The sequence below is a fragment of the Sinohyriopsis cumingii genome, chromosome 18 (genome assembly GCF_028554795.1).
Source record: "Sinohyriopsis cumingii isolate HCF-2022 chromosome 18, ASM2855479v2, whole genome shotgun sequence".
NCBI classification, from domain to species: Eukaryota; Metazoa; Mollusca; class Bivalvia; order Unionida; family Unionidae; genus Sinohyriopsis; species Sinohyriopsis cumingii.
In genome coordinates, this window is record NC_142978.1 from 85,171,182 (window position 1) to 85,171,662 (window position 481).

Below are 481 nucleotides of genomic sequence, written 5' to 3' on the forward strand. Positions count from 1 at the left end.
TTTAATTTCAACGTGTGTTATCCCAGGATTATGCTTAAAAGCATGTTACATTCCGTAGAAAACCATATTTCAATACCACGTTAATGTAAGGTTGCAACTTTGAAATCTCTAGCTTTCTATATATTTTATTCATTTACTTATTTATTTTGTCATTTATTTACTTATTTATTTCGTCATTCATTTACTTATTTATTTCGTCATTTTTTTACTTTTTTTTATTAAGAGCTTAACTGTAAACAATTTTAAAGTAATGTGAACTAAATGTGAAGGCAGCTCGTACTCTTTCTACCGTCCTGTTTCTTTACTATCGTGCTATTTTCCAATATGAACTGGCTTGACGATTTATGTAATTCGGAGGACAATAAACAAAGAGACCCACTATTATTCTGTACCAAAGCCTACTGTTTAAAACCATCTTATATATTTATACACACAAATACTGCAGGTCTAGAACAGTCGACTACAATGCTGTACATATTTT